The 15,787-nt window shown below is 47.5% G+C and overlaps 1 long non-coding RNA gene across 1 annotated transcript in view; it reads right to left on the bottom strand.

Annotated features, from left to right (window-relative positions):
- LOC148001058 (uncharacterized) overlaps positions 1-15,787 on the bottom strand; it is a 62,748-nt gene that overhangs the window by 15,361 nt on the left and 31,600 nt on the right. The window contains exon 2 of the long non-coding RNA XR_015638975.1: positions 5,923-6,033. This is a non-coding gene — a long non-coding RNA (uncharacterized LOC148001058). The remainder of the gene's footprint in view (positions 1-5,922; positions 6,034-15,787) is intronic.

Genomic DNA, 15,787 nt, shown 5'->3' with positions numbered 1-15,787 from the left:
CATTGCGTATCCAGTTTGTTAATCAATGTCTTTTTATTGGGGAGTTGAGGCCATTGATGTTGAGAGATATTAAGGAATAGTGATTATTGCTTCCCGTTATATTCATATTTGGATGTGAGGTTATGTTTGTGTGCTTTCATTCTCTTTGTTTTGTTGCCAAGACGATTAGTTTCTTGCTTCTTCTAGGGTATAGCTTGCCTCCTTATGTTGGGCTTTACCATTTATTATCCTTTGTAGTGCTGGATTTGTAGAAAGATATTGTGTAAATTTGGTTTTGTCATGGAATATCTTGGTTTCTCCATCTATGTTAATTGAGAGTTTTGCAGGATACAGTAACCTGGGCTGGCATTTGTGTTCTCTTAGGGTCTGTATGACATCAGTCCAGGATCTTCTGGCCTTCATAGTTTCTGGCGAGAAGTCTGGTGTGATTCTGATAGGTCTCCCTTTATATGTTACTTGACCTTTTTCCCTTACTGCTTTTAATATTCTTTCTTTATTTTGTGCGTTTGGTGTTTTGACTATTATGTGACGGGATGTGTTTCTTTTCTGGTCCAATCTATTTGGAGTTCTGTAGGCGTCTTGTATGCCTATGGGTATCTCTTTTTTTAGGTTAGGGAAGTTTTCTTCTATGATTTTGTTGAAGATATTTACTGGTCCTTTGAGCTGGGAGTCTTCACTCTCTTCTGTACCTATTATCCTTAGGTTTGATCTTCTCATTGAGTCCTGGATTTCCTGTATGTTTTGGACCAGTAGCTTTTTCCGCTTTACATTATCTTTGACAGTTGTGTCGATGATTTCTATGGAATCTTCTGCTCCTGAGATTCTCTCTTCCATCTCTTGTATTCTGTTGGTGAAGCTTGTATCTACAGCTCCTTGTCTCTTCTTTTGGTTTTCTATATCCAGGGTTGTTTCCATGTGTTCTTTCTTGATTGCTTCTATTTCCATTTTTAATTCCTTCAACTGTTTGATTGTGTTTTCCTGGAATTCTTTCAGGGATTTTTGTGATTCCTCTCTGTAGGCTTCTACTTGTTTATTAATGTTTTCCTGTGTTTCCCTAAGGGAGTTCTTCACGTCTTTCTTGAAGTCCTCCAGCATCATGATCAAATATGATTTTGAAACTAGATCTTGCTTTTGTGGTGTGTTTGGATATTCCATGTTTGCTTTGGTGGGAGAATTGGGCTCCGATGGTGCCATGTAGTCTTGGTTTCTGTTGCTTGGGTTCCTGCGCTTGCCTCTCGCCACCAGATTATCTCTAGTGTTACTTTGTTCTGCTATTTCTGACAGTGGCTAGACTGTCCTATAAGCCTGTGTGTCAGGAGTGCTGTTGACCTGTTTTCCTCTCTTTCAGCCAGTTATGGGGACAGAGTGTTCTGCTTTCGGGCGTGTAGTTTTTCCTCTCTACAGGTCTTCAGCTGTTCCTGTGGGCCTGTGTCTTGAGTTCACCAGGCAGCTTTCTTGCAGCAGAAAAGTTGGTCTTACCTGTGGTCCCGAGGCTCAAGTTCGCTCGTGGGGTGCTGCCCACGGGCTCTCTGCGGCGGCAGCAACCAGGAAGACCTGTGCCGCCCCTTCCGGGAGCTTCAGTGCACCAGGGTTCCAGATGGTCTTTGGCTTTTTCCTCTGGCGTCCGAGATGTGTGCACAGAGAGCAGTCTCTTCTGGTTTCCCAGGCTTGTCTGCCTCTCTGAAGGTTTAGCTCTCCCTCCCACGGGATTTGGGTGCAGAGAACTGTTTATCCGGTCTGTTTCCTTCAGGTTCCGGTGGTGTCTCAGGCAGGGGTCCTGCCGCTCCTGGGCCCTCCCCCACGGGAGCCCAGAGGCCTTATACAGTTTCCTCTTGGGCCAGGGATGTGGGCAGGGGTGGGCAGTGTTGGTGGTGTCTTCCGCTCTGCAGCCTCAGGAGTGCCCACCTGATCAGGCGGTGAGGCCTCTTTCCCAAGGGGTCTGGGAGCAGAGAGCTGCTGCCGGCTGGGATCCGCAGGCGTGGGACCTCCGGCAAACACAGGACGTGCCCGGTCCTAGATGAACTCTGCCTCTGTGTGTCCCGATCTCACCAGGCAGCTCTCTTGCAGCAGACAAGTTGGTCTTACCTGTGGTCCCGAGGCTCAAGTTTGCTGGCGGGGTGCTGCCCACGGGCTCTCTGCGGCGGCAGCAACCAGGAAGCCTGACTTTTATTTTTAATGTAGGCTCTGAGACTTGAACTCGGGTCCTAGTGTTTATTTGGAAAGCACTTTCTTGGCTAAGTTACCCCAGCCTCAGTGAAATGTCTAATAAAAATTGTTTCTGTCCTTCTCCTGGAGCCACTTTGTAATGTCCAATGTCATGGGGTATCATCTGCCTCAACTCCCTTGACAGCTCTCTGCTGAGATGGTTCCCCACCCACGGTCCTGGTTGCCCCAGCAACTGTCTTTGCTCAGTCAGCTAACCTGGCCAGCATCTGCAGGCATCCATGGGCAGAGGCCTGAGCAAGGTGCCTCTGGGAGGGCCCTGAAATGGCACCACAGTGCAAGTGAGGTATCAGAAGCTTAGGGAAGACGGCAAAGGAGATTGGTGTGAGCATAGGCCAGGGCTTCTCAACCTTCTTAAGGTTACAACCCTTGAATACAGTTCCTCATGTTGTGGTGATCCTCAACTGTGAAATTGTTTTCACTGATACTTCATAACTGTAATTTGATACTTTTATGAACAGAAATGTAAATATCTGGCAGTAGGATATCAGATATGCAACTCTTGCTGCTATCAGGATGGGTCAACCCTCAAAGGGGTCATGACCCAAAGGTTGAGAACCACTGGACTAGCGACTCTTCATTGAGAGAAGCTAGAATACCTTGGAATGCCAGAGCCTGCCTCTCCTGACCTGGTAAAATGACAGTCTGTTGGTTTGGTTGATTGATCTTCCCAAGTGTTTTTACCTCGTATGCTTTCTTCTAGCACCTTAAAGTACGGCAAATGACTAGAAAGAACTCAAAAAGTAGGAGTTGTTTCTAACCAATCGGACTCATTTCCAAATATCTCTACTCACCCTCAAAGCGATTGTTCTAGCCTGCCATTTCCCCTGCAGATCCCTCTGTATTCTTGCTAAGCACTGGGTCTTACGTTCCTTCCCAGACTGTGCTGGTTACTTAACTCCAGGCCTCTCCCCACTCAGCCAAACACCACACCACATAGAGAACCATTCCCTCCCTGCCTCTCCACAAGGTCCTGGAGGCTGAGTCACAAATCTTATTCAAATATTAGCCCAGGATACAGCTTTGACCTTTTCTAGTTTGATTCAGACTTTTCACTTGAGATTTGCTCCCCACCTATGAGACAGACAGGAAGAGCTCGGTGGTCTCTACCAGAGCATCCTTGTCAAGAGGAGCTTTGCCTTTCTTTATTCTCTATCTAGCCTCTAGCAGTGTCTCTGACTCGAGATAACATTCTAGGTGAGGACGAGTTAGGCGGAATGAGAAGCAAACATTACCAGAACAAGCAATGGAGCAGGAACTGCTAGGTTAGGGAAGGGTCAAGTGAGCCCACGCGTGCTGACCATAGCCCCCAGTCTCGCCGGCTCTCCTTCCAGTCAGCTAGTTCACCAATCTCATTTTCCCTCCTCTGATCTAGAAAAAGCAACTAATAAATACTATTCATTCTGTTGATAAACAATTCACGTGGCAACCAGACCAGGCAACACTTGGCAGACAAGCACCCACACACTCAAGAACTTTAGCGATCCCGCTCCTCAGAGCTCAGGGGGCAGAAGCAAAACCATGAGATGAGTGAGATTTACTCAGAATCCTATCCATTAACAAAGCACCTGATGGGACCAAGCCCCACCATGGGAAATAATGACTTGCATATCACATGTCAACATGATTGGCTGTTCTCAACAACAGAAATGAAAGTCACGAGGATTGAACACACGGATTCTGTCACCCTCGACACTGCTCCCGTGTTCTGTTCAAATCCAGTTCTGTTCAACTGAATTCAGTAGTAGGATTGCTTCACTGCATGGCTAAGTAGATTCAAATCCAAGCCGAGCTGGTCTCCAAAACAGGAGTGATGTTTAACTCCCCCACCAGCAGCATGTGAGAGCCCGTCTGCTACAGTTCCCAGCACTTACTACAGCAAGTCCGTCCCATCTCAGCCATGCTGATACATTTGTACTGGTATCCCTTACAGCTTGTGTTGTTGTTATTGTTGTTGTTGCTGCTGCTGCTGCTGCTGCTGCTGCTGCTGCTGCTGCTGCTGCTGTTGTTGTTGTTGTTGTTGTTGTTGTTGTTTTAGGGACTGGTCTCACTTCCCAGAATCTGAGCCCCACCAGTTCCTCCTTGTAATTTGATTTTCTCCTATCTATTCTTCAATACCAATTGGGAGCCTGCCTGGACTTTCCTTCAAGTCAAATCTAGTTGCTAGCATTTCGTCTAGGTTCTGCCCCACAGTTACCTGGCAACAGCCAGATGTGCCTGACCCAATATAAAAGGGGCTGCTTGCCCTCTCCTCTCTCTTGCTCTTGCTCTCTTCATCCCTTCTCTTCTTCTCTTGCCCCTGATCCTTACCTTCTCTCTCCCCTTTCCCCTCCGGCTTATGGCCGGACTCTCCTCCTCGTCCTCGTCCTCCTCCTCGTCCTCCTCCTCGTCCTCCTCGTCCTCCTCCTCCTTCTTCTTCTTCCTCTCTCTCTCTCTCTCTCTCTCTCTCTCTCTCTCTCTCTCTCTCTCTCTGCTTTTCTTTGTCTCTCCTCCTTCAACTCCAAACCCCCATGCCCTGAATAAATAACTCTATTCTATACTATACCATCATGTGGGATGACCAGAAAGATGGGGGGGGTGCCTCACCATGGGCCCACAGAGGCACCCTTTTCCCCCTTCCCCCACACCTTACCACACCTCCTCCACCCCTTCTTCCTTACCTTTTGATAAAACACAACCCTAGTAGTCACAGCATCCTATAGACACCTCTCTTCAGGTGTTTTCATGTTGTGGTATCCATGTGAATATTTTGGTCTATTCCCTTTCAGACCATAGCCTGCCTAATTTTGTTCTCGATTCCTATCGCAGGGCTTGGTAAAGGTTGCTTAGTAGGCATTTCGTCTCTGAGTGAGTGAGTGTCACGAAGGTCAAGTGAGATATCTGAGAAGAATTCTGTGAGGAACCAATGAGCTAAGACATGTGAGTCCCTTCGTTCTGGCGTACGAGCATCTGCTCGTTTGATCTGGCTCTATGAAATGGTTGCATCTGCAAGCGTTTGATTTGGCTCTATGATATGGTTGCATAGGCCAAGCCTATGCCCTCTGTGAACCTCTGCCTCCACCCGCAGCCAGCAATCCTTTGCCAGTTCCTACCCTGGAATCCAAAAGCCAAGCTTCCCAGATGATGTGCACAAGAGGCAATCAAGAGCGGTCAGACCTGGTAAGACCTGTGCTAAACAATGGTAGCAGCTGCCTAGGAGCAGCTGCTGTACTCTGAACTCCACACACAGTAACTGACTCTTTGCCCCTCCAGCACATTTTGCCTTTAAAGAAAACAGTCATTAACTGGATCGCTTAACGCAACTGCATTCTCATCAGCGAGCACACCTGTTTCCTTAGAATTCGCTCTTATATCTGAAGCTTCTGACAAGGAAATACCCAGGCCAGACTCAAAGTAGCTCTGCCCTCACAGAGACTCCCTGAGGTCCCTTTTTGATGACACAGAGTTGGAGACTAGGGTTTTCATGGTTCTGAACCACTCTTCTCACCCTAGTGAGAGCTCTCAGAAGAAATCTCCTCTCTTGTCAGCACCCCATCGCTTCACCAACGTGTGTCTTTCCAGTTCCCTGTCAGCCTTGTCAACACCACCTCCTGCTTGCATGTCCCCTGGGCAGAGAATGGCAACTTGCCTAGATGTCCCTTTGAGGAATGAAAGGAAGGAGGGCATTTCCCACCACATTATTCCCTGCCCTTCACCTACCTTTGTTTTGAAAGTACTTTCTTATCCAGTAGCCACAGCCATCATAGAAGTGTCCAGCACCTAATCCAGGCATTGGCCTTCGTTGTCACTGTTCAACACCTCGGTGTTTACCTGGCAAAGTCAGACCACAGTGAGGAGCCTTCAAGTCCTCAGGGACAAATGGGGGAACTCCTACAGCAGGGTTGGGGAAAGCTGAGGAGAAGCTAGAATAGTGTCAAGTGTTTAATGTTGTGAGGAAAAACACTCTGTTTACTTGTTTTTTTCTTACAATCTGGATAGACCTATGGCCTCTTGGGAAATTGCAGAGGCTGGTCTCCTCTCCTAAGTGGGCCGAGGGCTACAGCTCTATCAGAGACTCCAAGACTCTTGACACCAAGCCCTACCTGCCCTGGTGACTGGTGCTTTGCAGGCACTCAGACCCACAGGGAGCTTAAAGAAAGGTTCGTTTGGGAGAGAGCCAAGCAATGGAAAGGCCCCTCCCAGCAATACATCCTCTGCAGAGTCTGAGCCATGCGCACAAACAGGCTCCCATACTGTGAGTGGGGAGAAAGGGCTTGGAATGTTTGCTGGAGTTTTCCTAAAAATATCCAGTGAACCATGAACCTGAGCTGTGCACCTGAGGCAAACTGGGAACTGCCATTTTAACAAAGCACAGCTTAGAAAACAGTCTGCACATGTTCAGTGACTCGAGCCAGCCCCCGAGAGATTCCTGGCAGCATTTTATGGGTGACTAAGATTCGAGTTAAGATCAGCAGGGTTTTCCAAACACAAGTCTCTCTCAGAGACTGTTTCTCTCACCCGCTCACCCTGGCTTGCTTCAGTATGCCCCACCTTCCGGGATCTGAGAGGTGTGTTTTGTGGGACATACAATGGAGCTCTTAAGAGGTTCATAGATGTTATTGTCTAATCTAGGCTTGCTCCATTTAGTCTCTCGAAGGAACTCTTAAACACAGAACAGGAGAGGAATGTGCAACACACGACAGGAAATGCACCCGTTCATTCCACCAGCATCTAGGGCGGAGCTGTGCTCTCTGGATGATGCAATTGGGGAATACCAGATGACTAAGGCATGGTTGAATAGGGCAGATGTGAAAACAGATAATTAAAATAACACAGCCAAATGCTGAGTCAGGTTTGTGCTGATGGCTGAGGGAAATGCAAAGAGGAGATAATGAGTTTTGCCAGAGGGGGTCAAGGTAAGTTGCGTAGGGGATAACCTCTGAACTGCATCTTACCAGGTGAGCACATAATGAGAAAAGGAAAGGCGACAGATGTGTACAAAGACACAGAGGCATGAGACCCTCCGAGATGATTGTGGCATCTGAGGTACACATTAAGTGGGAAGACAGAGCAGATGTGAGTCTGGCACTCTAGGTGAAGGGTCAGATCTGAAGACACACCAGAGGATCTAGAATAAATCCTTTAGTTAGCGGGAAAACAATGGAGTATACCAAACATGGCTATAATTTATTAAGTTTTAGAGAGACAAATCCGGCCACCAGCAAAATGAGGCGTGTAAACAGAACGTCAGAAGTTGGTATCAAGGGCCAAATAAAAGATAAAGAAAACTTGAAATGATTTTTGTGACAAAATTCCAAGCTAACCTTCACAGAGGAAGGAGACGACATCTTGACTTACAGTTTCAAAATTCTCAGTCGGTAACCATTGGCTCCCTGTGGTTGAGCCAATGAAATAGGACCAAAAAAATCATGGTGGAGGACATGTTATAATCAAAGCTGCTCACCTCATGGCAACCAGGAAGCAAAAGGAGTAAAGCAAGAACCAGGGTCCCCAGATGCTGTCCACGGGTAGCGTCCTTAACTCTCTCCCAGAAGACCCGTCTCCCAATGCTCCACTACACCCAACAGCAACGCCATCTGGGAACCAGATCTCCAGCATGGAAGCCTTGTAGGATATTTAGGGCCAAACTCGAACAGGGAACCAAGCATGAAGTATTTAGAAAATGGTGGCATTAACACTTAGTAGCTAATTAGATTTAAAGAATGCGGTAGATAGTCAAGAGTGATCCGACAATTTTTAACTTGGCTAATTGAGTCAACGATGATGGTGATGTGGTGGTGGTGGTGGTGGTGGTGGTGGTGGTGGTGGTGGTGGTGGTGATGATAGTTATGAAGATAGTTAGGGGTAAATTACCCAAATAGGCAAAAGGCCAGAGACTAAGACATCAAGCCTTGCACATCTGAAATGTTTTCAATCAGTGGTAGGGTACTAAAGACGGTTTCATTTAGTCACAATTTCTCAATCTATTGCTATATACTTAAGATGCCTTTGTTACTGTGGCTGGTATTAGATACTGTTCTCTAAGAATCCAAGTCAATGCTGGTGTTCAGGGGTTTTCCCTGTCCTGTTTGGTTCTTGGGGATCAGTGCTAATAAAGACCCCAGGCTGGCCACTAGGGACCTTTTATCGGTTGCTATTGCTTTCCATACCTCCTGAGTTCACGGGGCAGACAAGGCTGTGCAAGGAGCTGCTGCAATGAATGCTCAGGGCCAATGATCCCCACCCCCTTTGAATGCCCAGATGGGCAAGGATCCTCTCAAATGCCCAGAGTAGCTCAGGTGACACTGAGTGCGGCTGTCACTTTGACAGACTGAAGAAGTAGAGGTGAAGACGAACTGCTCTAAGAAAGCCTTGTGTCACCTGAACGTTGTGCTCAGGGAAGCTTGGAGTTCTTTAGCCTCTTCCCTGTCCTCCAATCTGAGCAGCTTCAAGCTGTAGGGATGATTGTCACTTTGTATAATCAGCCACCCTCGTTGGCCACATCCCAGGGACAGCCTTGGCTGTGAGAACAGTGAAGTCCCTGTCTGTCATCTAAAAGGCTTCAGTCTGAAAATCTGAAATGTAAATGTCTAAAGATGCTGGAGGGGGCACGAATGCATCAAGCGACAGACGACTGAGCGAAGGAGACGGCCCTGAGTGGGGGTAGAAGGAGGACTTCCTGGGAGTTGGGAGAGGGGATGAGCATCTTTCTCACAGTTACCACAGCCTGAGAGGAGTAGGGAGAGCATTCTTTCTTTCTTTCTTTCTTTTTTAATTTTTTATTAGATATATTTCTTTATATACATTTCAAATGTTATTCCCCTTTCCGGTTTCCTGTACATAAGCCCCCATACCCTTAAAGTATATCAGAGTCACAGTAGGAAGACAGCGGAGGAGCCAAAGCCTCAGATGGACTGACAGCTGGGCCGGAAGCTCCAGCCCGGTGACAGACAGAAGCGCTCTCACTGGCGGAAGGTGAGACCCTTGAGACTCTATGAAAGAGGCAGAGCAGACTGAGATTTCATTTAGCGAGTGGGGAGCCAGCCAAGGTATCTGAACATAGCTTTGACTCTGGAGAAAGATTCATTGAAGACTAATACTGGGTTATGTATAGGTCCAGGAGGAATGACAGACAAGATCAACGAGGTGGCCACTGAAAGATGGAGTGGGGAACCCAAGGCTTTTATTAAGTCATGCGCAGGACTAAGCCATTTTTATATAATTGCATATGAAAGAACTTATTATTCTGACTGTGTAGTTAGCCAAGGAGGCGCCTGTGCAGCAAGGCCAAGATTCACACACCATCCTGATGGGTTCAAGCCCATCTTTCACTCTACTGCACTAGGGGACAGGATTAATGAGATAAGTAGCCCAGGCTGCAGATTAGATACCTCTACAGAGCTTTAAAAAGCCATGAGCCCCAGGTCCAAATGTGGTAGCACCTTTAATCCCAGGACTTGGAAGGCAGGGGCTCCTAGAGCAAGAGCTCTAGGCCAGCCTCATCTACACAGCGAGTGCCAGGCCAGCCAGAGGTACACACTGAGGCTCTGGAGGGAGGGAGGAAGAAAGGGAGGAAGTGAAGGAAGAAGGGAGAGAGAAGAAGGGAGGGAGGGAGGGAGGGAGACAGACAGAGACAGAGACAGAGACAGAGACAGAGACAGAGAGATTAGATGATGGATAGATGCATGGATACGTGATAGATACATAGATGATAGATAGATAGATAGATAGATAGATAGATAGATAGATAGATAGATAGATAGATAGATAGACAAATAAGATGGTTGATAGATAGATAAGATAGATGGTTGGTGGATGGACAGACAGACAGACAGGATACCCAATAGATAGTCATGATACCCAAGGCTGGAAGGAAAGCTCAGCTGGCATTTTACTTGCTCTCCAAGCATGAAGACCCAAGTTCAATCCTTAGAATACACATTAAAACTACAAAAATATCAGTGTGCTTGCCCACACTTGTCATGCCAAGCACTTGGGAGGCAAAGACAAGCAGAATCCCTGGGGATGGCTGGGCTGCCAATCTAGGCTGCCTGGAAAGTTCTGGGATAGCTTGAGATTCTATCTAAAGCATAAGCATAGATGGTGCCTGAGGCACCAAAGTTGTCCTCTGACTTGACTGACAACAGTTGCTGGGAAGAGCTGAAACCCCCAAGATCAGGAAGTGCAAAGGCAACATCAATATTTCTAACTTAAAGACAGAAAGGGATGCTGGCCAGGAGAAGAGGAAGTTATTTTCACTGCTGTTTACTTTATCATCTCAATGTGACATTCAGAGCGAAATGTCCCATCTGTGCTTGACAAAGTGAGCCAGAAGTTTCAGAAGAGCCAAGGCCATACCAGGGTTAGCACCTCCAACAACAGCATTGTCCTAGAAGGTCAGTTAGGAAAGCTAAACAGAAACTCGTGAGTCCCTTGCTAACTTGGCCGTTATTAATAGTAAACCCTCACAATCACCAAAATTACATTTCCAAGAATAAATTCTCAGAATTCATTTCAGGTATATATTTTAATTACGCGTGCGTGCGTGTGCGTGCGTGTGTGTGTGTGTGTGTGTGTGTGTGTGTGTGTGTGTGTGTGTGTGTGTGTTGGTACCCATAGAGTCTGGAAAAAGATGCTGGGTCCCCAGGAGCTGGAGTCACAGGTGGTTATGTGCATCCAACTTTGACACTAGGAAATGAACAATGAGCTTGGGTCCTCTGCGAGAGCACTCTGTGCTCCTAAACACTTAGCATCTCTCCACCTCAGGACGCCTCACTTCCCAATTATCTTACTGAACTGTACTCTTCGGTCATAGTATAATTAGGTGACACAAGTTGGTTACACCTGCCTTGACTGAGCAGTGGGCAGACCAATGAGGACCTACTGAGAGTTTTCCAAAACTCTGCCATCATGTCACAACTAGCCACGGTAAGGAATATTTGCTCATGAAGACCAGCCTATGCTACAGATCAGAGCTTCTCCCAGGCTCTTACCCCAAAAAGGCCATTGTTCATTATTCACCGGCACACCCCTGTCCGCACTGGTACTGCTGCAGGCCGCACAGAGAAAATGGTTTGTGAGGTTGCTTGTAGAACCTCATAATGACAGAAACAAAAAGACCAAGACAGAAACTGAGGCTCCGAGAGCCAAGGATAAGCAAGAACAGCTTTGCCTGCCTAACATTTCCCCAACAGGGGCTTTTTATACCGCTCCAGCCCTTTGAAATTGCTACTATTTCGAATAAATGTTTTATTTAGCTCTGAGAATAAGACGGAGAAGATGGAGCTTATATGAACACATAAAATCGCTCTACGTACAGAGTACTTTCCCTGTAAGGCAATCACAGGAATGGGAACACACTGGGGAGGTGGCAGAATGGCAGAGAAACAGGAAAGACTAAAAAGGGTGCTAAGTAAGAAATCACAACAGTAGGTATATCCTGCTGATATTAAGAAAAAACCTTTTTCCTCCCACTCTGGGAAACCTCTGCTTTAGGACTAGAAGCTGTCTTAAGGTTCTAGAACTGGTCTCTGTCACCCCTGATGTGTTTATAAAAAGATAAAGAGAGTGGGGATATGTTCTGTAGAGGTGTGGGAGGTATGGAAAGGAGGCTCTGTGTGCCCAAGCTGAGGCATCCCTTCCCCCGAGGGACCAGCCACCTGACAAGGACGGTATAGTATAGAATAGAGTTTATTCAAGGCATGCGGAGGGGAGTTAAGAGGGTAGTGGGGGTGGGGGAGGCAGAGAGAGAGAGAGAGAGAGAGAGAGAGAGAGAGAGAGAGAGAGAGAGAGAGAGAGAGAGAGAGAGAGAGAGAGAGAGAGAGAGAGAGAGAGAAGTAAAGAGTAGAGGCCGGCCATGAGCACATGGAAAGGGAGAAGGGAAGGCAAGAACAAGAGAGAATAAGAGAGCAAAGGCATGAGGAGGGGCGAGCAGCCCCTTTTATAGTGAGTCAGGCACACCTGGCTGTTGCCAGGTAACTGTGGGGGCGGAGCTGAGACAGAATGCTAACAACCCCCATTTTTCACAAAGGAAACCTCCCACTGTGACCTTTCCTCCTTCATTCCCAGAGGAGGAATGTCCCTTGTTTTTACCCCTAACCTAGCACAGGTCTGAGGAGTCCAAGGTCTCAGAAGTCTCCCTGGGGAGCCAGGGCCAGGACTGGAGATGGCCCCTGGATTAGGGGGTCTTTGGCAGATTTTGGCTCCTCACTAGAGACAGCTCCTTCTACACTGGCTGCATTGTCCCACCAAGGTCCCAGGTGGCCTCTCGCCCTTCCCAAGGCTTTCCTTCCAGGGCCATCGGAATACTAGTCAATTTATACTTAGTCCCTTTCCATTCTCCCAGGACTCATCTGTGCTGCCTTGCAAGCCCAAGGCACAAGGTCACTGATAGCAAGGTTCAAGGTCACAGAGCCTGTAGGAGGGTGTGTGTTCCCAGGCCAGATAAACAGCCTGGGAAGGGCAAACACAGAAACAAAGGCAGGGAAGCGAAAGGGAACTGTGCAGAGACAGTGGGGGTTCCTAAACAAAGACCTTGTTTTGTCTGGGGTTGTTTGTTTCTAAGAATCTCAAAAATGTGTTTGTTTTCAATTCCTGGGAAGATAGGGGTTTTCGTTTTTGTTTTGCTTTTGGCTTTTCTTTTTTCTCCAAGTAAATTTTTCTGAGGAGCAATCCTGTGTTCCACCTAAACCAGAGTCGTACAGTACGCATGCTCGGAACAACCTCTGGGAAAACAGGGGTGAAATGGCCAAGAGCGTTGCTAGTAGGAACACTGGTCTCTGCTAACCACTAGCGGATGCTGGGCTGGGGAGAGGCCTTAGAACCCAGCAAAGTTGCCTTAGCACCAGAGATAGCAACTGGTATCCCTGTAGGCTGCCTGGACTGAGTTTCTCATTGAGATGGGAAGTCCTGGGCTGGAAAATTTCTATCAGGAGCCCACAGAAACACTCTGGGAACCACTGAAGCAATCCATAGTAGTCTACACAGAACATGCAAAAGAAATATACCAGTTGAGAGGAACTGAGAGACGAGGGCTGGGAAGATGGCTCAAAGCACTTGGCAAATGTGAGACTCTGAACTCAGATCTTAAAATATACGTGAAGTAGCACATGCTTGTAACTCCAGTGTTCCTATGGCAAGATGGGCGAAAAAGACAGGAAGTTCATAGGTCAGTTAGTCTGCATCAAAAGACTCCATTTCCTTTTTTTTTAAAGATGTATTTATTTATTTTATGTATGTGAGTACACTGTAGCTGTCTTAGGCATCCCAGAAGAGGGCATCAGATCTCATTACAAATGGTTGTGAGTCACCATGTAGTTGCTGGGTATTGAACTCAGGACCTCTGGAAGAGCAGTCAATGCTCTTAACCGTTAAGCCATTTCTCCAGCCCAGGAGGCTCCATTACGAGCAAGGTAAAAAGCAAGGACCAACACCTGAGGTTGTCCTCTGACCTCCACATGTATGATCACGCTAGCCATGCCATGCACACAAAAGTACACACATGTGAGAAGGTGGGAGGCATTATCCCATTGGCTAATGGGAAAGGAGAAACAAGCTTTCTCTTTTTATTGCATCACCATTGTTACAGACGGTGTCAGAGTACCGTTGGAAGCCATTCAGTCTGACCACTTGCTCTTGGGCTCTGAGCACCAGGTATCTTGTGCCTGGAAAAGAACAAAAGCGAAATCGTTGAAAGAGACCCAGGCTCTCATGAGCTTACAGAAGATGGATTCTAAGGCCCTTGCTAAGGGGCCTCCCTAACCTCTCTAGAATTAGGGAATTCTGCCTTTGCTCAGTAAAAAAGATCACTTGGCCTCCTTCCTCCTTTGCTTGTGATGTGGGTGTTAAGAGAGTCTAGCTGCCACCCTGCAAAAAGGTGTGAGTGTTACAATATCTGCTGTGGTAGAAAACATTCGTTTAAGGTGCCTGTCTGCTTTGGCTACTTGAGACAAAGAGGTAGGGCCCAGCCATCCAGAAGCTCAGCTGAGCAAACCCTGATAAAATAGAGCTGACAGCCAAAGAAATGATATATAAAGGAAAGCCTGAAGAGAAGGGGGAGGGGAAGGGATGGGTGGTAGAGACCTTTGCTGTTGCCCACAGGTACTTGGGAGACAGCAGAAGGAGCTGGGATGGGGTAGGGGGAGTCTTTGCCCCTCGGTCATTATTCCAAAACTCACAAAACCAGCAGAAAATGTCTCTGAGAATTTTTCTCACCCACACACTGGACAGCCCCTCTATCCCTTCACGGCACCCCAACGTCTTCTTTAAGAAGCCTTCTATTGTGTTTTTATCAGAAGGAGAGTGAGCCTTAAGTGCACAGCTAAGGAAAAACCACAGCAGGACAGAGTCTCCAAGGCTTGCCCCACCCGCAGCTATCTTGGCTGGATCCCTGATTCTGTCAGTTCACAGGCTCTGACATAAAAGGCAGGAAGTTAACACACGCTACACAAAGCTCCTTAGATGTCAGGAAATTAACCTGGGAAATCAGAGCCAACAGCCATTAAAGGTACTGCAGTTCAGAAATCAGTATGGCGTTAGATCAAAAGCTGTTTGTCGGGCACCCCAGGCTGGGCTCTGTCCAACTGCACACCCCCTAAACCCGCCAGGCAACGGGGCTGCATGCCCTTGTGATGGGCTTAGTTCTCCATCGGGTCTGTAACTTTTAACTCTCTTTGCCTTAGAGGCTTGAATGCTTGCCCTTGGCAAATCTGGCCCCAGAAGAGCAGCAGCTTGGCCAGCCGCTTCCTTATAAGGAAAGACAGCCAGGGGGTCCAGCAAGGGGCCCCAGAAGAAACAAAGAAACGCCTTATAAGGAGGAGGAGAAGGAGGAGGAGGAGGAGGAGAGGCAGCCTGAGGAGCCTGACCTTCCCAGCTAAAAAAACAAACCGCCTTGTGGAGGATAGAAGGTCAGCCGAGAGCAAACAGCGAGGCTGTGAGAATCATTATTTATGCACACAGCGATAATAACATAGCTGAGTCTCTGCTCTCTTATCTTTACAATGGAGGGGTTGGGTTGGAGTAGGTGTCATATCATCCTGGGATGTGTGAACATTTACATCCACCTAAATGGTCTTGGGCTTTTCCACACCACCTCCCTGCACCTCTAGCCCATAGGACACATTGGAATATAGACCCATTTTACAGAAGAGAAAAATGGAGGCACGGTAAAGGGGAAAGAGCTAGCCCGGAGTCACACACTGAACCTTCATTTTACTCACTCCTGGCTCCAGAGAGGGCGACAGTGATGTAGTACATGTCTTTTATAAATGCACTTTCAAACATTTGCAAGAATAAGCTCGCCATGGTCCCATCTCTGACCTTTTAAAATCAAAGGACGCGGAGGTAGGAGGGGACCCAGTTCAGGTCGTGGGTGTGTGGGTAAACAGCACAGGAAGTGCAAACGTCACAGCAGCCTTTCCAGCCCCAAACCCTTGTCCTAAGTGAGCAGAGGACGGTGAGTTACAGTAGCTAGGAGAATGCTGGCTAGCTTCATCCAACTTGACACAAGTTAGGGTCATCTGAGAGGAAGGGGCCTCGATTAAGAAAAATGCCTCCACAAGATCAGCCTGCAGGCAAGCCTCGTAGG

The sequence above is a fragment of the Rattus norvegicus genome, chromosome 15 (assembly GCF_021556685.1).
Source record: "Rattus norvegicus strain SHRSP/BbbUtx chromosome 15, alternate assembly SHRSP_T2T, whole genome shotgun sequence".
Lineage (NCBI taxonomy): Eukaryota > Metazoa > Chordata > Mammalia > Rodentia > Muridae > Rattus > Rattus norvegicus.
This window is presented reverse-complemented; position numbering and strand designations above follow the sequence as displayed.